Source organism: Pristiophorus japonicus, chromosome 1 (genome assembly GCF_044704955.1).
Source record: "Pristiophorus japonicus isolate sPriJap1 chromosome 1, sPriJap1.hap1, whole genome shotgun sequence".
Taxonomy (NCBI): Eukaryota; Metazoa; Chordata; class Chondrichthyes; family Pristiophoridae; genus Pristiophorus; species Pristiophorus japonicus.
The window spans coordinates 487166697-487190561 of NC_091977.1; the positions used below are offsets into that span (position 1 = coordinate 487166697).

Below are 23865 nucleotides of genomic sequence, written 5' to 3' on the forward strand. Positions count from 1 at the left end.
CTCAAAACCGCGCCTAAAACTTACCTCGGTATTCTCCCCGCTGATGGAACGTTCCAGGCACTTGGCATAGCGCAACACAAGCAGTGGGGGGGCGGAGCCAGGTCCCGGCGCTGAAAACAGTGCCGGGACCTCTGCACATGCAGTCGAGTGTGCGCGCATGTGCAATAGTCCCAGGCTGCCGAGGCTGTGTGGGAGGGGCCCGAAGCATGCCGCCCCTAGCCCTGGCTGAAAGGGCTCACTGGGGCGGCAAAGATCGGACTCGGGCCTCCCTCCTCTTCATCTTCAGCTCCTTGGTCCCACCGCCTCCAGCCCCCCCCCCCGCTCCGCTCTGGCTCTCTCCCGCCTGCCGCCCCCCCCCATTAAGCTCCCCCCCTTCCCTCTCCTCTCCTCTCCCCCACTCTCTTCCTCTCCTCTCCCCCCCCTCCCTCTCCTCTCCCCCCTCCCTCCCTCCCCTCTCCCACATCCCTCCCTCCGCTCTCTCCCCCTCCCTCCCTCCCTCCCCTCTCCTCCCCTCACTCCCTCCCCTCTCCCCCTCATTCCCTCCCCTCCCTCCCCTCTCCTCCTCTCCCCCTCCCTCCCTCCCTCTCCCCTCCCCCTCCCCCTCACTCCCTCTCCCCTCCCCTCTCCCTCCCTCTCCTCTCCCTCCCTCCCTCCCTATCTCTCCTCTCCCTCCCTCCCTCTCACTCCTCTCTTCCCTCCCTCCCACTCCTCTCTCTCCTCCTTCCTTCTCCTCACCCCCTCCCACCCTCTCCTTCCCCCTCTCTTCCCCCAAAATAGGAGCAACTCAGGCCGAAACTTGACCCCTTAGTTCGGCACTCACTGGCCTAATGATTAAACCGCCCTTAGAGACTTTCCCTTCTTATATTATACAGAATTTAAAAAATGAGAACAATATTCGAAAATAAAGAGCTATCAAGGAAAATCTTAATAGGACTGTCCTCCACTAGTCACACTGACAAATTATCCGTAGAAATGGGATTATGGATAAAGAGTTTGCTATGTGAAGGAGGAGACTTCAAAATGATAGAATTGACGTTTTCAAACTTATGTCATTATAATTCTCCATCCCACGCCCACTCTGATCTCTCTGTCTTGGCCTCTTACACTATTCTAACGAAGCTCAAGGATACTCGAGGAACAATACCTCCCCGTTTGATTAGGCACTTTACAGCCTTCTGGACTCAATTATTTCAGATTTTTTTGGACAGCAGATGCTGGTAATGAAATTTTGCTGTTGCCATTTGCAGCTCCTCTAGACCCATCTTTTGTTCATTGGTCCCATTGTCACCCCCTTTTGCTTTGCGCCATCATCCCTTTTGTCATTTAATCACTCCTGCTTTCGACCTTACCACAGATCTTCCCTTTTGTACTTTCCTCCATCCCCCTTTCCTTGCCTCTGTACTTGCTTAAACCTGTTATATCCAATGTTCCCTGTAGGCTGAACTATGCTCTGCATGGCCTATTTCTTTTGGATGGCTTATTTATTCTGCCAAAATGGCCACCATGCCCTACCCTTTGTCCATGTCTCCCCCCAGTCTCTCTCTCGCTATCGGGCCCACGCCGGCCACTCTTGGTTAGGACCACCGCTATCGGGAAGCGAGGCTGGGGGTTGGAGAGAAGCTGGAGGGGAGAGTGAGGCTGGGAGGAAGGGGGAGAGAGAGGCTGGAGAGAGAGAGGCTGGGGGTGGGGGTGAGATGGGGATGAGAGAGAGGCTGGGGGGAAGAGAGAGAGGCTGGGGGAGAGAGAGAGGATGGAGGGAGGTGAGGAGAGAGGCTGGGGTAGAGAGAGACAAATACGGTTGGGGGTGGGGAGAAGACAGATCACATTCTTCCAACTTCCTTCAAGGGACATCGTTGGAGTGGATGATATCCAGATTCACAACACTGTCACTATTCACTTCATACCCAATAAACCTGTTAACAATCTGTACACACTGACTGCCCCATATATGGTGGAGTGGGGGTGGAAGTGGGGGAATGGATGCACTTGCGCTAAGACAAGGCACTTCGGCTGTGTGAGGGATGTACTTGGACTGGGGTAAAGCACTTCGGCTGTGTGAGGGATGTACTTGGACTGGGGTACGGCACTTTGGGTTAGGATTAGGGTTAGGGTTAGGGTCTTCTGGGGTGCTCTGTCCTCTGTCACCAGGAAGTCAAAGTGGATCGAGTTACAATTTGCAAAGTCAGTGAGACCTTGTGTTGGGCGGTTCCAGTTACACATTCCTGTGAAACTTCAGGGTGTGGCTTGTCCTCCAAGGGGACGAATCATAGACAAATGGTGGAGCATGTTGGCCGTGTTTGCAGTACAATAAGCGCGTCCTATTTCCAATGTAAAAGCTTGCGAGCGGATTACTGTGGGGCCGCACAAGTGCGCAGCTTAGAGGGAACGTTGGTTACATCTTTAACTTTTTCCAGTTCTGATGAAAGGTCATCAACCTGAAATGTTAACTTTGTTCCTCGCGCCACAGATTCTGCCTGGACTGCTGAGTATTTCCTGCATTTTATGTTTTTATTTCCAATTTAGAAAGTGGATGTGCAAAACTAACCATGGCAAATTACCTGCTGGTGAAGCATTCAAATCTCAGGAGACACAAGCTAAAAATGAGGAAGTTGAAGTTCGAAGTGGAGTCAGGTGGGATTTTTCTGTCCAATGGGTACAGCTTACTATTACGCAGTAAGTTACCATTGGGAAAAGCATTGAGGTAACAGTGTAAATAGGTTCAAGGGATAACTTCTGAATAAAGAAGGGATTGAGAGATATAGTGAGAAGATTGGTAGGCAATCAAAAAGGGACAAGATTGTTGGGTCTCATGGGAATTTGGGCACTGCAGCCTGCATGAATTTGTCGCCTGCTTGAAATCAGTACTTCGTGGCCAACAAAATGGAGGAATAAGCAGACGCAGTTCGGCGCTAGGCGGTCCTCCTCATGGTTTGCGATCCGAAAATCTATGGACTCATAAAGAATCTCCTCTCGCCCTTAAGTCTAACGACAAGGACTATGAAACATTGAGTGCTCTGGTACATGACCATCTCAAACCAGATGAAGCCACCATCATCTCAAGATATCGATTCTATACGCACGTTCGTTCTGAGGGCCAGGATGTATTGGAATTCGTTGCCGACCTAAGATGTCTAGCTGGACTGTGTAAGCTTGAACCTGCATTGGCAGACATGCTGCGGGACTCCTTTATAATCGGCATCAACCACGAGGTGATTCTGCATAAGCTACTGGCGGCGGAGACGCTGGATTTGAGCAAGGCCATCACGATTGCCCAATTATGCATGACAACGGACAAAAGCTTAAAGCAGATATCATTGAAAAATCGGAACTCGGCAAGTATTGTAAACAAGATAGTATCATCGTTTGGCAGAGCTGCATATGGCAGGCCCTACCCGACTGCGTACGCGAAACCTGTGGCTGCTTAAAGTCCGTCAATGGGAATGAATCCGATATCACCGTGCTGGTGTTGTGGGGGAAATCATTGGCATCTTCAGTGTCGGTTTTAAAAGTATATTTGTAAAGGCTGTTCGAGAGTGGGGTATCTCCAGCGCATGTGACCGCAACTGAGCAAGCGTGCTGCGACACACCTGTGGCGGATGATGACCAGTATAGCGCGGATCCAGATATGCAATCCTAGATACCAAAGGAGGAAGTGTATAGACTGTATTCATTCCTAACAAAGAGCCAACCAATAATGATTAATGTAAAACTTGATTAATGATGTGCTGGTATCGATGGAATTGGACACGGATGCGAATCAATCAATAATGAGTCAGAGGACATTCGACAGACTGTGAGGCCTAAGCTGAGTCCAATCAATGCCAAGTTGCGTACGTACACTAAAGAACTCATAATGGTGATCGGCAGTGCAGTAATCAAGGTGTCGTATGATGGTGTGATGGTGTGGTTAACGATTTACCGTTATGGATTGTTCTAGGCAATGGTCCAATGCTGTTCGGCAGGAACTGGTTAGAAAAAATCAAATGGAACTGGAACAATATCAAAGTGTTGCCATCGGAGGAGGATACTCCATGTGCTCAAGTGCTGAGCAAGTTCCCCTCGCTGTTTGAAACAGGCATTGGCAATTTCACGGGAGCCAAGGTGCAGATCCACATGGACTCAGGTGCAAGACCCGTCCATCATAAAGCTCGGGCAGTTTCGTACATGATGAGGGAGAAGGTCGAAATCGAACTGGACAGACTCCAGTGTGAAGGGGTCATATCACCGGTCGAATTTAATGAATGGGCCAGCCCTATTGTTCCCGTGTTGAAAAGTGATGGCACTGTCAGGATTTGTGGAGACTACAAGATTATGATCAACTGAGTTTCGAAACAGGATCAATACCCATTACCGAAGGCTGATGACTTATTTGCAATGCTAGCTGGGGGGAAGTCATTCACAAAACTGGATCTGACATCGGTCTACATAACACAGGAGCTGGTCGACATGTCGAAGAAACTTACGTGCATCAACATCATAAAGGACTGTTTATCTACAACAGGTGCCCTTTTGGAATTCGTTCGGCTGCAGCCATATTTCAGAGGAACAAGGAGAGTCTATTGATGTCCGTCCCAAAACCGTCGTGGTCCAAGATGACATACTGGTCATTGGTCGTGACTCCGCCGAACATCTGAACAACCTGGAAGAGGTTCTACATCGTCTGACCAAAGTGAGATTGAAGTTTGTCTTCATGGCAGCGGAAGTCGAATTCCTAGAGAGGAAAATTGTTGCTGACGGTATCAGGTCTACGGACTCGAAAACCAAGGTTATTAAAAATACACCCAAGCCTCAGAATGTAACGGAGCTGTATTCGTTCCTTGGTCTACTCAACTACTTTGGTAATTTCTTTTCTAGATTGAGCACCTTATTAGAGCCACTGCACATGCTGCTAAGAAAAGGCGACAACTGGGTTTGGGGTGTGTCTCAAGACAGAGCTTTTGAGAAAGCTACTAATCGGCTTTGCTCTAACAAGCTGCTGGTACATTATGATCTGTGTAAGCGTCTAGTATTGGCCTGTGATGCTTCGTCATATGGAGTTGGTTGCGTGCTCCAACAAGCTAATGAGTCGGGCAAACTTCAACCTGTTGCGTATGCTTCTAAAAGTTTGTCAAAGGCGGAAAGAGCCTACAGCATGGTAAAGAAAGAAGCACTAACCAGTGTGTACGGGGTTAAACAGATGCATCAGTACCTGTTTGGTCTTCAGTTTGAATTGGAAACAGATCACAAGACACTCATTTCAGTGTTTTCGGAAAACAAAGGTATCAACACCAATACATTGTCCCACATCCAGAGGTGGGTGCTGACATTATCTGCCTATGATTATGTCATTCGCCATAGACCTGAGAATTGTGCCGATGCATCGAGCCGTTTAACGTTGCCCACATCGGAGGTGGAAATGCCACAACTGACAAACCCACTGTTGTTCATGGATGCTTATGAAAGTGAAGGAACCCCTGTCACGGCCCAACAAGTTAAGACTTGGATTAGCCAGGACCCAATATTATCGGTTGTGAAACGTTGTGTCCTTAGTGGTGATTGGTCTGCCATACCCAAGCAAACGTGTGAGGAGACCAAACCTTACATCTATCGCAAAGACAAACTATCCATTCAATCAGATTATATACTGTGGGGTAATCGTGTTATTATGCCCAAGAAAGGCAGAGAGAAATTTGTGTATGATCTACATAGCACGTATCCCGGTATTGTCATGATGAAAGCCATTGCCAGGTCTCATGTATGGTGGCCTGGAATTGACTCTGATCTGGAATCATGTGTGCATCAGTGCAACACTTGCATGCAGCTTAGTAAAGCACCAGCAAAATTGCCGCTGAGTCTGTGGTCGTGGCCATCTAAACCATGGTTCAGGATCCACATCGACTTTGCAGGTCCCTTCCTGGGAAAGATGTTCTTAATTGTGGTGGATGCTTATTCCAAGTGGATACTGTTATGTAATGATGTGTGTATCGTCCCAGTACCTTAAATGTAATGTAAGCACTATGCCACACCACAGAGAGCGCTGTGGTGGGAAACCTGGAAGTACCTAGAACAGGCACTATATAAGGCTGACCACCACACCTGAGAAGCGCTCTGGAGCTGAACAATAAAAGACGAAGGTGACAGCAGTTAGACTTATACCAGACCGTGTGGAGTCAGTGATTTGTGTGCTAGGAAGCGGACGAACTCCACGCAACCATGGCTACTCTGGGCTCGCTAAAGGATTTTACCATGGGCAATGATTGGGAGGCCTTCACGGAAAGGCTCAAGTACTACTTCACAGCAAACGACCTGACGGAGGACACATACGCAATGAGAGAGAAGCGTAAGGCGATATTGCTCTCCAGTTGTGGCAATGAGGTTTACTGTCTCATCAGGGATTTGCTGGCACCCGGGAGCGCCAGGGACAAGTCATACGAGGAGCTGACTGAACTCATTCGTGACCAGTTGAAACCAAAGGAGAGCATCCTCACGGCCAGATACAAATTTTACCATCACTGCAGACCCGAGGGCCAGGATATCACCAAATATGCTGTGGACCTCAGGAGACTCGTGGCGCCGTGTGATTTTGGGGCACACCTTGACGAGGCGCTGCGGGACGTTTTCGTCATGGAGATCGGCCATGAGGGCCTCCTTCACAAGCTGTTAGCCACGGAACACACAGTCACTCTGACAAAGGCCATCACCATCAGCCGGGCATATATGACCTCGACGTGCAGCACCAAGCAAATAATCCACACAGTCTCGAACCCGGCAGGCACTGTCCACAGGATAGCGCCCACCGCGGACAAAACTGCAGAACGTGGCTCTGCCCGGGGCAGAGAGCAAGGACCTCGGGGTCCTGGAACTCAGAGTCCGCTGAGGGGGACCAATCAAGCAGCACCATGCTGGCGTTGTGGAGGAAGCCATGGGGCTCACCGGTGCAGGTTTGCGGAGTACACGTGCAATACCTGCCACGTTAAAGGCCACCTTCAGCATATGTGTAAAAGAAATCGGACTCACCATGTGGCTGAGGAGATGGGGGATGATCTACTGTTCAGCGAGGAGCAGGTAGAAGAAGATGAGGTGTTTGGACTGCACACGTGTACTGACGATTCGCCCCCAGTGATAATGGAAGTAAAAATCAACGGAGTCCCAGTGAGTATGGAAGTGGACACGGGCTCGGGTCCGTCGTTGATGAGTCGGAGAACTTTTGATAAACTGTGGATTAACCCAGCTGCACGACCCAAGCTGGTCCCGGTCACGGTGAAGCTGCATACTTACACCAGGGAACTGATACCTGTTCTTGGCAGAGCGATGGTGCAGGTATCCCACGGGGACGAGACGCACGGTTTACCTTTGTGGGTCGTTGCAGGCGATGGGCCGACACTCCTCGGCCGGAGGTGGATGGGGACGGTCCGTGGGAGCTGGGAAGACTTCATCACTCCACAGGCAGCTGCTCCCCGGGGTGCTGCTGTGCCCCGGGCCCCCAGAGAGCAGCGCCGACCGAGCTGGAGCTGCAGCCTCAATCCAATCACAGGCAAGCCCCAGCCCCGGACCTCACACAGAGATCCTGCAGCCTTAATCCACCCACAGGCAAGCCCCAGCCCCGGACCTCACACAGAGATCCTGCAGCCTTAATCCACCCACAGGCAAGCCCCAGGCCCGGACCTCAAGCCACAGAGATCCTGCAGCCTCAGCACCCACAGGCACGCAGTCCTGCAGAGAGGGGCCTAGTGGGGGGGGGGGGTGAGCCGGCGGGATGCGAGGGATCCAGGATGGCCGGTGGATCGGAAGAGCCCCACCGAGGAAGGTGCTGTTGGGCGGACCCCGCCGAGGAGCTGTTAGTGTCGGGCGGCAGGAACAGCTGGAGGTCGGCAGCCATGGCGGCCGCATGGGAGGCCGCTACGGAGGCCGCGGGGGAGGCGGCAAGTCAGGTGGCAGCGGAGGGGAGCAGAGGCTGCGACGGCGGAGGGCATCCGGAGCGGCGGAGAAGAAGATGGCGGCGGCATCGTGTTCAGAGCAGCAGAGCATCAAAGGTGGCAGAGCTCAAGGAGAAGCCTCGTGGAATCCTCCTGCATCAAAGGTGGCGCTTTAAAAAGGAAATGCACCCGGGAGTCTTAAAAGGGCCTTACCAAGAGGTGAGGCAGAACGAGTCTAAAATGTGCTATGTTAATGTGAGATGGCGAATTTATAATAAGAATTAATTTTTTAATGCTGAATGGCCACTGTATTTGTGTAAAATAATGGATAAAGTACAATTAATGATAAGGGCTAACAAGGAAATCAAGGATTTGTTACCAGTCAATAACTAGTTAATGTACCAGATAATATGTACCACACTAACGCGCTGTCCATGCCTACCTGCCTTCCGTTGGACAAGTGTGATGTGATGTAATGATGTGTGTATCATTGTCCTGCGTCCTGGTGGGGGGGGGGGGGCGGGGGGGGGAGGTGATGTTATGTAATGATGTGTGTATCGTCCCAGTACCTTAAATGTAATGTAAGCACTATGCCTCACCACAGAGGTCGCTGTGGTGGGAAACCTGGAAGTACCTAGAACAGGCACTATATAAGGCTGACCACCACACCTGAGAAGCACTCTGGAGCTGAACAATAAAGGACGAAGGTCACAGCAGTTAGACTTATACCAGACCGTATGGAGTCAGTGATTTATGTGCTAGATACACGACGGAGAGCCTTCATGTCATGTTTGCTACGCATGGTCTGCCTGACATCGTGGTAAGTGATAACGGATCTTGCTTCATCAGTATGGAGTTTCAAGAGTTGATGAAACTCAATAGTATCAAACATGTGAGGTCAGCACCATTCAAACCTGTTGTGTATCTGTAAAGCATGCACTCCCACATTCTGCCACCAGGGAGTGCATCCCCTGAAGCCCCAAGGAATCCCAGCATCCCTTGGGAGCACTGTATATAAGCTGGCCCCTAAGGCCTGTTCCTCACTCTGGAGTGTTTTAATAAAGACTGAGGTCACTGTTACTTTAACCTCCCTGTGTGCAGTCTCATCTGTGTTAGGAACACAACAACTGGTGACGAGCATACGAATCCAACAAAGATGCACCAAACTGTGGGCATCCTGGAGAAGTTCTCGGAGGGTGAGAACTGGGAAGCCTATGTGGAACGGCTAGACCAGTACTTTGTAGCCAACGAGCTGGACGGAGAAGGAAGCGCTGCAAACAGGAGAGCGGTTCTCCTCACAGTCTGCAGGGCACCGACCTACAGCCTCATGAAGAATCTTCTGGCTCCAGTGAAACCCACAGATAAGTCGTACGAGGAGCTGTGTACACTGGTTCGGGAGCATCTTAACCCGAGGGAGAGCATGCTGATGGCGAGGTATCGGTTCTACACGTGCCAGCGATCTTAAGATCAGGAAGTGGCGAGCTACGTCGCTGAGCTAAGGTGACTTGCAGGACAATGTGAGTTTGATGGGTACCTGGAGCAAATGCTCAGAGACTTTTTTGTACTGGGCATTGGCCACGAGACCATCCTACGAAAACTTTTGACTGTAGAGACACCGATCCTCAGTAAGGCCATTGCGATAGCACAGGCGTTTATGTCCACCAGTGATAACATCAAACAAATCTCTCAGCACACAAGTGCTAGCAATGTTCATAAATTAACTGGAACTGTGTTTGTGAGCAGAAAAGTATAGGACAAAAACCACGAGTCTGCAACTGCCAGCAGGCCTAAGGTGACCCAGATGACTCAGAGTCTGCAACAAAGGATGAATGCAAGGCAAGTCACACCTTGTTGGGTTTGTGGAGGCTTCCATTCAGCCTATTCATGCCTCTTCAAAGGGTATGTTTGCAAGAGCTGTGGAACAATGAGCTACCTCCAAAGAACTTGCAGATGAGCTGCAAGCTCTGCAAAATCTGCTAAAAACTTCGTGGCAGAGGAAGATTGGTCCATGGTGGATCAAAGCAATTTCAATCATCAGAGAGAGGAGGCAAATGCTGAAGTACATGGGGTGCACACATTTTCGATGAAATGTCCACATAAATTGCTAAATGTAAAATTGAATGGCTTACCCGTAGCCATGGAACTGGACACTGGCGCTAGCCAATCCATCATGAGTAAAAAGATGTTTGAGAGACTGTGGTGCAACAAGGCACTCAGACCAGCCCTGAACCCCATCCACACGAAACTGAGAATGTACACCAAAGAGCTTATCACTGTCCTGGGCAGCGCCATGGTCAAGGTCACCTACGAGGGCACGATGCACGAACTGCCACTCTGGATTGTCCCGGGCGATGGCCCCACACTGCTTCGAAGGAGCTGGCTGGGCAAAATCCTCTGGAACTGGGATGATATCCGAGCGCTATCACATGTCGATGAAGCCTCATGTACCTAGATTCTGAACAAACTTCCTTCCCTTTTTGAGCCAGGCATTGGAAACTTTTCCGGGGTGAAGGTGCGGATCCACTTGGTCCCAGAGGCACGACCCATTCACCACAAGGCGCGAGCGGTACCTCACATGATGAGGGAGAGAGTGGAAATCGAGCTGGACAGGCTGCAATGTGAGGGCATCATCTCCCCAGTGGAATTCAGCGAGTGGGCCAGCCCGATTGTTCCAGTACTCAAAAGTGATGGCACGGTCAGGATTTGCGGCGATTATGAAATAACTATTAATCGTTTCTCGCTACAGAACCAATACCCGCTACCGAAGGCAGACGACCTATTTGCGATGCTGATCGGAGGCAAGACATTCACCAAGCTTGACCTGACTTCGGCCTACATGATGCAGGAGCTGGAGGAGTCTTCGAAGTCACCTGCATCAACACACACAAGGAACTATTCATCTACAACAGATGCCCATTTGGAATTCGGTCGGCTGCAGCGATCTTCCAGAGAAATATGGAGAGCCTACTCAAGTCGGTACCACGCACGGTGGTTTTTCAGGACGACATATTGGTCACGGGTCGGGACACCGTCGAGCACCTACAAAACCTGGAGAAGGTCCTCCAGTGACTGGATCGCATAGGGCTGTGGCCGAAGAGGTCGAAATGCGTCTTCATGGCAACAGAAGTGAAGTTTTTGGAGAAAGTTCATGGCGGACGGCATTCGGCCCACAGACGCCAAGACAGAGGCTATCAGGAATGTGCCCAGGCCACAGAATGTCACAGAGCTGCGGTCGTTTCTGGGACTCCTCAACTATTTTGGTATCTTCCTACCGGGGTTAAGCACCCTCTTAGAGCCCCTATATGTATTATTGCGTAAAGGTGAGAACTGGGTATGGGGAAAGAAACCAAGTAATTGCTTTTGAGAAAGCCAGAAACATTTTATGCTCCAACAAACTGCTTGTATTGTTTAACCCATGTAAACGACTTGTGCTAGCTTGTTATGTGTCGTTGTTATACGGAGTCGGGTGTGTATTACAACAAGCTAATGTTGTGGGGAAGTTGCAACCTGTCGCCTATGCCTCCAGGAGCTTGTCTAAGGCCGAAAGGGCCTACAGCATGATTGAGATAGAGGCATTAGCATATGTGTTCGGGGTAAAGATAATGCATCAGTATCTGTTTGGCCTCAAATTTGAGCTGGAAACCGATTACAAGCCCCTCATATCCCTGTTCGCTGAAAACAAGTGGATAAATACTCATGCCTCAGCCCGCATACAAAGGTGAACACTCGCGCTATCAGCATATAACTATACCATCCGCCACAGGCCAGGCATCGAGAACTGTGCGAATGCTCTCAGTCGGCTACCATTGCCCACCACGGGGGTGGAAATGGAGCAGCCTGCAAACTTGTTGATGGTGGCGCAGCCCGCAGACTTGTTGATGGTCATGGAAGCGTTTGAAAATGATAATTCACCTGTCACGGCCCACCAGATTAGGACTTGGACCAGCCAAGATCCTCTGCTGTCCCTAGTAAAAAACTGTGTACTGCATGGGAGCTGGGCCAGCATCCCCGTTGAAATGCAAGAGCTAATCAAGCCGTTCCAGCGGCTAAAGGATGAGCTGTCCATTCAGGCAGACTGCCTGTAGTGCTACCCAAAAAGGGCAGGGAGACGTTCATCTTGGATCTCCACAGCACACACTCAGTTGTAGTAATGATGAAAGCGATAGCCAGATCCCACGTGTGGTGGCACGGTATCAACTCTGACTTAGAGTCCTGTATATGGCAATGCAGCATGTGTGCTCAGTTGAGCAACGCGCCCAGAGATGCACCACTAAGTTTGTGGTCCTGGCTCTCCAGACCATGGTCAAGGATCCATGTCGACTATGCGGACCCGTTTCTTGGTAAAATATTCCTGGTGCTGGTGGATACTTTTTCAAAATGGATTGTATGTGAAATAATGTTGGGAAGCACTGCCACCGCCACCATTGAAAGCCTGAGGGCCATGTTTGCCACCCACGGCCTGCCTGACATACTGGTCAGTGATAACGGGCCATGTTTCACCAGTACCGAATTTAAAGAATTCATGACCCGCAATGGGATCAAACATGTCACCTCGGCCCCGTTTAAACCAGCCTCCAATGGACAGGCAGAGAGGGCAGTACAAACAATCAAACAGAGCCTTAAATGAGTCACAGAAGGCTCACTCCAAACCCACCTGTCCCGAGTACTGCTCAGCTACTGCACAAGACCCCACTAGCTCACAGGGGTGCCCCTGGCTGAGCTACTCTTGAATAGGACACTTAAAACCAGACTCTCGCTGGTTCACCCCAACCTGCATGGTCAGGTAGAGAGCAAGCGGCAGCAACAAAATGTAAACGATGGTCGCGCCACTGTGTCACGGGAAATTGATCTGAATGACCCTGTGTATGTGCTAAACTATGGACATGGTGCCAGGTGGATCGCGGGCACGGTGATAGCTAAAGAAGGGAGTAGGGTGTTTGTAGTCAAACTAGACAATGGACAAATTTGCAGAAAGCACCTGGACCAAACGAGGCTGCGGTTCACAGACTGCCCTGAACAACCCACAGCAGACACCATCTTTTTCGAGCCCACAACACACACCCAAAGGATCAACGACACTACGCCAGACCAGGAAATCGAACCTATCACGCCCAACAACCCAGCAAGGCCAGGCTCAACCAGCAGCCCTGCAGGGCCAACAACACGCCAGCCCAGCGAGGGCACAGCCAACACACCAGATCAGAAATTTGTACCGAGGCAGCCCACCAGGGAAAGAAAGGCTCCCAAGCGCCTCACCTTGTAAATAGTTTTCACTTTGACTTTGCGGGGGAGTGATGTTGTGTATCTGTAAAGCATGCACTCCCACGTTCCGCCACCAGGGAGTGCATCCCCTGAAGTCCCAAGGGATCCCAGCATCTCATGGGAGCACTGTATATAAGCCCCTAAGGCCTGTTCCTCACTCTGGAGTGTCTTAATAAAGACTGAGGTCACTCTTACTTTAATCTCCCTGTGTGCAGTATTATCTGTGTTAGGAACACAACAAAATCCACATCCAATGGACAAGCAGAGCGTACAGTCCAAACCATCAAGCTGAGTATGAAACGCGTAACTCAAGGTTCACTGCAAATTCGCTTGTCACGCATATTGCTTAGTTACAGGACAAGATCCCATACGCTTACCGGGGTCTCCCCTGCTGAACTATTGATGAAGAGAGGTCTCAAGACCAGGCTCTCTCTTGTCCACCCTGACTTGAATAATCGTGTCGAATACAGACGTCAAAGTCAGCAAGGGTATCACGATCGCGCTACTGTGTCATGCGACATTTCTCTCAATGATCCTGTGTATGTACTGAATTATGGTCAAGGTCTCAAATGGATCGCTGGTACTGTTACAGCCAAGGAGGGTAACAGAGTGTTTATCGTTAAGCTCAAGAATGGGCAGACATGCAGGAAACATGTCGATCAGATAAAGCTGCGGCACACGGATGAACCGGAACAGTCTGAGGAAGACACAATCAGTGACCAACCAACCTACCCTCAGTCATCAGAGGACTCTGTTGTCATCAGTGAATCTGGAATTTCAATTACTGACATGGTCAATGAATCTGGACTTTCAATCCCTGATGTGGTCATCGCCACTCCCATCAGATCGGCTACCCAGCCCCCAGTCATAACAGACTCAGAACGCTCGCCCAAGGCTGGAGTTGAACTGAGACATTCAACTCTGGAGCGGAAAGCCCCGGACCATCTCAATTTGTAAAAAGACTGTTACTAATATCTTAAAGGGGAAATTGTCATGTACGTATGCTTGGGTTTACTAGCCACCATGTGGTGCCACTGTCGGAGATCATTGGTCTGTGTGCACGTGTGTGCAGCCTAGGTATAAAAGGCCAGCCATCTTGAAATGTAATCACTTTTGGGCCCTGGTAAAGGAGAGCCAAGTTTGTATCTGTTCGGAGTTTACAGTATTAAGCCTATTGAGTTATTGCATACATAACAAGACCTTAAAGTGGGTGCAGAGGAGATTTACTAGAATGGTACCACGAATGAGGGACTTCATTTGTGTGGAGCGATTGTAGAAGCTGGGGTTGTTCTCCTTAGAGCAGAGAAGGTTAAGAAGAGTTTTGATAAAGTTGTTCAAAATCATGACCAGTTTTGATAAAGTAATTAAGGAGAAACTGTTTCCAGTGGTCGGTAACCAGAGGAAACAGATTTAAGGTAATTAGCAAAAGAGCCAGAGGGTGATGAAGTAACATTTTTTACACAGTGATCTCGAATGCGCTGCCTGAAGGGGCAGTGGAAGCAGGTACTTTAGTAACTTTCAAAAGGGAATTGGATATATACTTCAAAATGAAAAATTTGCAGGACTATGGGGAAAGAGCAAAGGAGAGGGACGAATTGTATAGCCCTTCCAATGAGCCAGCACAGGCAAAATAGGTCAAATGGCCTCCATCAAATCATAAGATTCTATGATTCTGTGAATTATTGAACTAAAAATGGAGCTGCTGTCCTTTCACAGGGCAGGTATAATAGAGTACTGCTGTTCAAGTCCATCTTTTCTAATGATGTCGAAGTTCAGTAATCTAAAGCACACATTTTGGATTTCTGACTACAAACAGGAAGAGTTAATTCATCCTCTACCTCAGTACCATAATGCTAACTGAAGTAGTCTATATTAATTCAGAATCAGCACAGTGACTATGTAAACAGCATGTAGACAGACTGAGTTGAATCTAATCATGGCCTAGATGAAAAGCAGTATTAGAAAGTAATTACCTGTCTGATTGCAGATAGATTGCATCTCAGGATAGAAAATAACATTTACTTTGAAATTGCTAATGCAATATTCTAAATGCTATTTGCTACAAATTTAATGGTTTTTAAAGTGGGTCAATGAAGAAGACATCTCCCTGAGTCTCTCTCCTTCCTGGAAAAAAGACAGGTTGCCCTACTCTTGTCTGTAGCCTTAAACATCACACCACTTCCACACCCCCCCTCTCCCCCGCCCCCCTACCATTCCCGCAATACAAACTTTCTCATCTCCGTTTCAGTTATGGTCATTGATTCTTCTACATGTTTCTTCTCCCCGTATCTTCACTTTGTTGAAAGTCATGTTCCACATGTTATGTATTGGGGAATGTAAATAAAGGCCAGCAGAATGTAACTGAAAGGTATAGAAATGGATTGGGGATTAGTTGTAGTGTTTCTAATGTGTCAAATGGAAGCTAGAAAGCTCCAGCAAAATATATAAATGGTACTGTGGAGTTGTCATGCATCTGACTCCATTTGAAAATAACCCATGACGTGTCAACACCATTTCCCCACTACTTCCCCACACATCCCACCTCTCCCTCATTATTTTTCTCTTATGCATTCCTACTCGAATTTATTTTCTTCCAGGACTCAGATGTACGGAACTCCCTACCTCTGTTACTGTTCCTATTGTCCAATAATCTACAAAACTATGCATCATTAAACCACTTACTTTTGGTCTTCTTTTGTTAATTTTCTGCTTATCTAGTTGAGGGGGTATCAGTAGTGAGCAATGAAACACATTCCGTTTCAGGTGGCCCATCTCCGTATCAGGCACTCAGGTATGCCACAGTCAGATCAATGTCTTCTGAATGCTTTAGTGACAGTAGTGCCACACGAGCAACTAGAATGCAACTACACACACTCATGTATTGTAAGACCCTCAAAACTGGATTTTCAGCTTTTAGCATTTCGGGGTGCAAATTGGGGCGGAGCGCAAAAGTTAGCACCTAGAAATAGTTTGCACCCTCGTCATGTATTTTTGGCCAAAGAGTCATTTGGAGGAGCACTGGCGTATAATCAGGCGTTACACAACTTAGCCATCATGAGGGTTGTACATCCTGAGGTTGCATTGAGGAGGAGCAACAGGCATGGGAGTGGGTTGAAGGGAAGGCGATGGGGGGGGGGTGGAGTCAGTCCAAGACACACTAATGACTGGCAACAAATCATGGAGCCGTGCAATTTTGTGCACGCAGGAAGCAGTCTTTCTTACTTTCAATTTTGTGCACTGCAGGATGTAGTTATTATTTTCTTTTTCTGCTGTGCATTGCAAAAAGCAATCTTTTTTACTTTCAATTTTATGCACTGCAGGATGCAGTTATTCTTTATGTTGTTCATTGCAGGGATCAGTAATGTGTCCATAAGTATTCAACCATTCTATTATGTAGGATTCTGTGGGGCGAGGGGGGGCGGGGGGGTAGTGGGGGGATGAGGAGGTGGGGGAGCTGGGGAGGTGGGGGGTTGGGGAGGTGGGGGGTGGGGGGTTGGGGAGGTGGGGAGGTGGGGGAGGTGGGGTGGGGGGGGAGGTGGGGAGGTTGGGGGGTTGGGGAGGTGGGAAGTGGGGATGTGGTGGGGGTGGGGAGGTTGGGGGGTTGGGGAGGTGGGGGAGGTGGGGGGTTGGGGAGGTGGGGGGTGGGGGGTTGGGGAGGTGGGGGGTTGGGGAGGTGGGGTGGGGGGTTGGGGAGGTGGGGAGGTGGGGGAGGTGGGGTGGGGGGTTGGGGAGGTGGGGGGTGGGGGGTTGGGGAGGTGGGGGGTTGGGGAGGTGGGGGGGAAGGTGGGGGGTTGGGGAGGTGGGGGGGGAGGTGGGGGGTTGGGGAGGTGGGGTGGGGGGTTGGGGAGGTGGGGGGTGGGGAGGCGGGGAGGTGGGAGGTGGGGAGGTGGGGGGTTGGGGAGGCGGGGAGGTGGGGGAAGTGGGGTGGATGGTGGGGGAGTTGGGGAGGTGGGGGGTGGGTGGTTGGGGAGGTGGGAGGTGGGGGGGTGGTGGAGTGGGGGGTTGGGGGGTTGGGGAGGTGGGGTGGGAGGTGGGGGGTTGGGGAGGTGGAGGGTTGGGGAGGTGTGGGGGGTTGGGGAGGTTGGGGAGGTGGGGGGGGTGGGGAGGTTGGGGAGGTGGGGGGTGGGGGGTGATATTGAAAGGGTTACATGTTGGTAAAAAATAATTTTTGATCTTTGACATTGCTGTCTTGTGTCTCATTTGCACTATCAGTTGTACATTAGGCAGCATAGTGGCATCGAGTAGTGAGGCAACATTCAAACCTCCCATTCCCCGTTCAAGCAAACAGTCAATGATAAGCTGCCTACATAAGACTCTTGCAGCGACCACAGCTCCTCAGTGGTTGCTGCCTCCCCTGCGATTGTGGTCGTTACGGTATGGGTTCCTCGCCAGGCTCCTCTTCCTCATCTTCCTCCTCCTCCTCCTGAGGTCCTGCAATCCCTATTGGCAATGCCTGTCCCCTCATGATGGTTAAGTTGTGCAGCATGCAGCACATGACAATGAACTCGGAGACCTGCTGAGGAGAGTATTGAAGGCTGCCTCCAGAGCGGTCCATGCATTGGAAGCGCTGCTTCAGCATGCCAATTGTCTGTGCAATGATGTTGTGGGTGGCTGCATGGCTATCATTATAGCACTGCTCGGCTTCTGTGGCAGGGTTCCGGAGAGGGGCATCATGAGCCAGGTGGCCAGGCCATTTCCTTTGTCCCCAATCAATCAACTCTGACCTTGTCTTTGTCGCTGAAACATGCGTGAGACACTGCTCTCACACCAGATGAAATCATCGTGTGTGCTTCTTGACTGTGAGGATGTGCCGAGTGTGGTCGCAGACCAGCTGAATGTTTAGGGAGTGGTATCCTTTTCTGTTTTGGAAGACCTCTGCTTTTTGTGTTGGTGCTTGCATGGTGACATGCGTACAGTTATTCGCACCCCGGACCTTGGGGAAGCCTGCAAATCATGCAAACCCTATAGCCCTCTCATTCTGGCTCTCCTTGCTCATTGGGAACTTTATGAAGTCCATCTTGTGTGCGTACAGTGCCCTTGTCACCTGGCGAATGCAACAATGTGTAGCATGCTGCGAGATGCAGCATATGTCCCCTGCTGCTGCCAAGAAGGAGCCGGTGGCCTAGAAGGCCAGCGCCACAGTCACCTTCACCTCGACGGGCAGCGCCACTTGTAGGCTGTAGGTCTGCCTGTAGGAGCTGGCATATCTCTGTAAGTACTTATTTTCTGAAATGTATCCTTCGAATGCACTGCACATCAGAAATGTATAGGTATGAACGATGTTCCCTATACCCATTGGGGGTAAGGCCTTCTCCCCAAATGTATGCAACCTCTTTGATTACATTGCAACCAATGGACAATAAGCCTTCTTCCAGCTTGAAGTCGCCTGCCAATAGCAACCAGCATGATTTGTTGCCTAACTAGCATTGCCTCCATTGAACTCTCTTACTGACCTTGAAAACAAAGGATTAAGTCACATGAAAGTGCTGCTTTAAACTGTGCACTAACGTAGTGTTCTGCGTACAACCGTGGCAGTCACTGACAACTGCGATATAAGATTCTCCTGCCTCCCTTTAAATATGGCGCCAATTGCGCCTGCTGCACCCTGGGACTGTCTGTTGTTTTCTGGTCGGGTCCTGGGGCTGCCGCATTATCAGACGTAATGCCCGAAAGTTCCGCCCAGGGCGCTATTGTAGCCTTGCACGATGATTGATGTTACCCTGACGGTCAAAACGGAGGGTAGGGTGGTAAGTTTTTGTGCCGCCACAAAACCATTGCCGAAGCTTCCGGCCGGGCGCTAAATCTTGGCTGCCCCGTTTGAAGCCCAGGAACACCTTTTTCTGCCCCGCCGAGCGTGAAACGGGGCGCAAATTAATGGAAAATCCAGCCCTTAACCTCATTAATTTGTGGATTTGTGGACCCCAGGGAGTAAAAGAGCAGTAGCTGACCCACTGCACCATCCTGTCGCCTTCTAAACCCTCCTTTCAAAATGGTGTCAGCTGTGGCTCAGCACTCTCGCCTCTGTGACACAGGATTGTGGGTTCAAGTCCGACTCAAGAGACTTGAGCACAAAATCTAGGTTGACACTCCAGTGCAGTACTAAGGGAGTGCAGCATTGTTCGATGTGCCATCTTTTGGATGAGATGTTAAACTGAGGCCCTGTCTGCCCTCTCAGGTGGTGATAAAAGATCCCGTGGCACCATTTCGAAGAGCTTGATATCATAGCCGAGAATTTCCATGATCCTGTTCAGGGTGGGGGGAGAGTGACAGGGTGGAACGTATGCCCTTGCTTTGGCCTCAATCATGACCCTGCCCTAGATTGTGGGGATGAGCTCATTTGAATAATTGGGGCAGGTGAACCGCACTTGTAAAGGTTTCAACAGAGGTGTCTGCCCTGTTGTGTTGGCGAAATCCTGGAGTGGCATCTGGCTGCTTTCAAGAGTAGGCTTGGCCCTTATTGGACTAAAGAGGTAAGAGGTAAAAATAATTTGAATTCTGCAGCAAATATTTGAACAGTATAAGAACATAGGAACAGGAGACGGCCATTCAGCTCCTCGAACCTGTACTACCATTCAACTAGATCATGGCTGATCTGTACCTCAACTCCATTTTTCTGCCTTTGCTCCATATCCCTTGGTAACCTTACTTAACAAAAATCTGTCGATTTCAATCTTGACAGCTCCAATTCACCCAGCATCCACAAGCTTTTGCGGAAGAGAGTTCTAGATTTCTACTACACTTTATGTGAAAAAAGTACTTCTTGATTTCCTTCGTTTTAACGATTTTTGGCTGGGAGATGTGGGAGATCGTTGGCTGGAGTGGAGGTGGCATTGTTTGGGAGGGGGAGATAGCATTGGAGGGGACTTGGGGAGTGCAGCCCGTATTCTTTAGTGTGTGGCTGGGAGGAACATTCCTGCTCCCCATGGCTTCACATTCAGTTACATGTGTCACAGCCATGTTTTGTGTACGAGTACAGCACGTGGCGAATGACCAGTGGGGTGATAGAAAATCAAAAACAGGTTATGTAAGAAGCGCAGGCCCATAATTTACATAAATTATTCTTCACTTTCAATGTTGCTGACATGCTCACCTGCCACCAGAACAACCTCTCTTCCCAGTTCCCACGCCATGACAAGAGCTGACGACTGCTGGACGGACTGCCTAATCCGATCCATCATCAACATTAACATTGCCCCAAAGCAGAGGGGACAGCCGAAGCAGTTCCACAAAAAAGTTAATGCCAGGGCACTTGGAGACCCAGCTAAGAGAGTCCTATATAACCAGCGCCTCACAGCTAATCTGGCGTGCCTTGATGACGCTGAGATGCTGAATCCCCATAGCGCTTGGTCTGCCCTCCAGGCCTCTATAACCAGTGCCTATAAGAGACACTTGGTCACTCATCAGAAAACATCAGGACTGGTTTGAGGAAAATGATCAGGCGATCGAAGAACTAATAGATTGCAAGCGCAGAGCATTTCTGAGCCTCAAGCAACAACCCAACTCGGGAGCTGCAAAACAACATTACAGACGGCTCAAGGCTCAGTCCAATAAAAAACCCAGGACCTAAAGAACAGGTGGTGAAAGCACAGGAGATACAACAACTGGCCGACAGCCATGAATTGCGAGGATTCTTCGCTGCAGTCAAGGCCACCTATGGTCCAAACTCCCAAGGCCCCACCCCACTCCTGGCCAAGAATGGGGAAGCACTCATCAAGGACACTGAGGTTGTCAGGGCCCGATGGAAGGAGCACTTTGAAGATCTCCTCAATCGGGACTCTGCCTTTGACTCGAGTGTTCTCGACTCCATCCCGCAGCATGCGACCCGCCACCAACTCAGTGAAATTCCAACATTGCACGGGGTAGGCAAGGCCATAAAACAGCTCAAGAATAACAAGGCTATGGGTGCAGATGGAATCCCTGCTGAGGCGCTAAAGTATGGCGGAGAGGCGCTGTTGGCGCAGATACATGACCTCATCTCTCTCATCTGGTGGAAGGAGAGCATGCCGGGAGATCTGAGAGATGCAGTGATTGTGATCATTTTTTAAAAAGGGGGGCAAGTCTGACTGCAGCAACTGCAGGGGAATCTCCCTGCTATCAGCCACTGGGAAAGTTGTCGCTCGAGTTCTCCTCAATCGTCTTCTCCCTGTGGCCGAGGAGCTCATCCCGGAATCACAATGCAGATTTCGTCCCGGAGGGGGCACAACAGACATGATCTTTGCAGCGCGACAGTTGCAGGAAAAATGTTGGGAGCAGCGCCAGCCCTTATACATGGCCTTTTTCGATCTTACAAAGGCCTTTGATGCTGTCAACCATGAGGATCTATGGAGCGTCCTCCTCCTTTTCGGATTCCCCCAAATGTTTGTCAACATCCTTCGCCTGATCATGATGACATGCAGGCCGTGATCCTTACCAAGGGTTTCAATACAGACCCAATCCACGTCCGGACCGGGGTCAAATAGGGCTGCGTCGTCACGCCAACCCTCTTCTCAATCTTCCTCGCCGCCATGCTCCACCTCACAATCAACAAGCTCCCCTCTGGAGTGGAACTAAACTACATAAGCAGTGGGAAACTGTTCAACCTACGCCGTCTCCAGGTTAGGTCCAAGATCACCCCAACCTCTGTCGTTCAGCTGCAGTATGCGGACAATGCCTGCGTCTGTGCACATTCAGAGGCTGAACTCCAGGATATAGTCAATGTATTCCCTGTGGCTTATGAAAGCATGGGCCTTATGCTTAACATTCGTAAGACAAAGGTCCTCCACCAGCCTGTCACCGCTGCACAGCACTGCCCTCCAATCATCAAGATCCACGGCAGCACTACCAAGTCTTTACCAAGCTTGCAAGGTCTTTAAATTCAGAATGCGCAGTTTGCATAAAATCTCCGAGCCTGATAAGAAATCAAACCTTCACTCTTCTGATTGTTAGTCACACGCGTTTTCCAGGCTGTAAAGAGTAGCTGACGGCTCACAGTCCCACAGCGCTGCAGCATGGGCAGGTACTGATGACGCACACGCCACTCCACGAGGCCAGAAGCGTCAACATGTGCACGGAAAACAATCATCACACGGAAGCACCTTTGCTGCTTCACTTCGGTAGCTCAGTTGGTAAAGGGGAGGACTGAAGTAGAATATAAAACATAAGTCATTCTTGGGTCGTTGGTTCAATTCTGGCTCAAAGGAGCTAGTGTGTTTTTGGAGTAAGCAGGTGTTAAGTAGCAATTCGCTCAAACCAGCTCTCTTCACTTTATAGTGCATCATGTTGCCACGAAGGCGCAGGACACCACTTTTCTTGTCTCAAACCTTAATGCACTCTGCATCCACCTTCACACAGCAGTTATGCTTGAGCATTTGTGTCTGCTCACCAGCAGAGAGTGCCATTGAGCAGCAACACTTCGAAACACTCAGCACTCCCTTTCAGGCAAAACAAGTTGGCTATCAGTCAGACAGCGCTCTCGCCTGCTCCCTCACACACAGGGCGGCCGCTACTTTCTGGTCACCTCGCTTCCCTTCCGCGGTCTCGTGCTCTTCTCGGCTTCATTCTTCGTTACTGTGGCTTCTCGTCCTGCTGATGCTCGCTCGCTGCTGCTCCGCAATGCCGATTAGAGAGAATTATGTAATGCATTGAAGGAGTGGACCAATCCTCAAGAAGGATTTCTCTGCTGGTCATGGAGCAGTTTGGAGGCAAGTGCGAAAAGGCGACTGAGAAGCAAACTAGGGTAAGCTGCAGGAAGTTACTGGGGAATTAGCTCAAAGGGTAGAGCGCTTGCTTAGTGTGTGAGAGGTAGTGAGATTGATGCCCGCATTCTCCACTTTGCTTTTGGCTCAGGGCAATTCTCCAGAAAGAAACGTGGTCTCACGTCTCACTGAGTTCACCCAGACGGGTCAAAGCACAGCAAATCTTTTTCTGCCATGTCGTAAGCAAGACTTCTTGATTTTTGCAAAGATGGATATATGAGGTGAGAGAAGATAAAAGAACGACTTGCGAACACTGATTCCTTTTCTGAGCATTCGACTCAGGACCTTCGATTGAGCAGAATGATACGCTGCCTGCAGCGCTAAGAAGGCACTTGCCATGCAAGCGGCCAGGCAGCACTACCAAGTAGGGCAGCTTGCAAGATCTTTAAATTCAGAATGTGCAGTTTGCAAAAAATCTCCGAGCCTGATAAGAAGTCAAACCTACACTCTTCTGATTGTTAGTCACACGCATTTTCCAGGCTGTAAAGAGCAGCTGGCGGTTCAGAGTCTCACAGCGCTGCAGCATGGGCTGGTACTGATGATGCACAGGCCACTCCACGAGGCCAGAAGCATCAACATGCGCATGGAAAACAATCATCACACAGAAGTACTTTTGCTGCTTCCCTTCGATAGCTCAGTTGGTAGAGCGGAGGACTGTAGTGCAATGCAAAGCAAAGTCATCCTTAGGTCGCTGGTTCAATTCCGGCTCGAAGGAGTTAGCATTTTTTTGGATTAAGCAGGTGTTAAGCAGCAATTTGCTCAAACCAGCTCTCTTCACTTTATGGTGCATCATGTTGCCACGAAGGCGCAGGACACCACTTTTCTCATCTCAAACCTTAATGCACTCTGCATCCACCTTCACACAGCTGTTATGCTTGAGCATTTGTGTCTGCTCACCAGCACAGAGTGCCATTGAGCAGCAACACTTCGAAACACTCAGCACTCCCTTTCAGGCAAAACAAGTTGGCTATCAG

At 49.9% G+C, this 23865-nt stretch overlaps 1 non-coding gene across 1 annotated transcript; it reads left to right on the forward strand.

The window, feature by feature from the left end:
• Positions 1-23514: 23514 nt before the first annotated feature.
• On the forward strand, positions 23515-23606 carry trnay-gua (transfer RNA tyrosine (anticodon GUA)). The gene is given in 2 exon segments: positions 23515-23551; positions 23571-23606. It is a non-coding gene; the product is annotated as a tRNA-Tyr (tRNA).
• The last annotated feature ends 259 nt before the right edge of the window (positions 23607-23865 follow it).